Source organism: Oncorhynchus nerka, unplaced genomic scaffold (genome assembly GCF_034236695.1).
Source record: "Oncorhynchus nerka isolate Pitt River unplaced genomic scaffold, Oner_Uvic_2.0 unplaced_scaffold_1150, whole genome shotgun sequence".
In the NCBI taxonomy this organism is placed as follows: domain Eukaryota; kingdom Metazoa; phylum Chordata; class Actinopteri; order Salmoniformes; family Salmonidae; genus Oncorhynchus; species Oncorhynchus nerka.
The window spans coordinates 170,001-170,264 of NW_027040175.1; positions in this window are offsets into that span (position 1 = coordinate 170,001).

Here is a 264-nt window from a genome sequence, read left to right on the forward strand (position 1 = left end):
GCTTGCTAAGTAACCTACAGTAGGTGATCGTATTAAAAAACTGGACTAACACACAACACACACACACACACACACACACACACACACAACACACACAAACACACGCACACAGCATCTCCTTAGTGTGGAGGTGTTGCTTAGGTCTTGCTTACATTTTGTAGTTTTGCACACAGGCCATCCGTTAGTGCCTCTCGTCCAATCCCACTGCAGTCCCGCCCCTCTTCCTGAATCCCTGCATCCCATTGGTCCCACTCTGCACCCCAC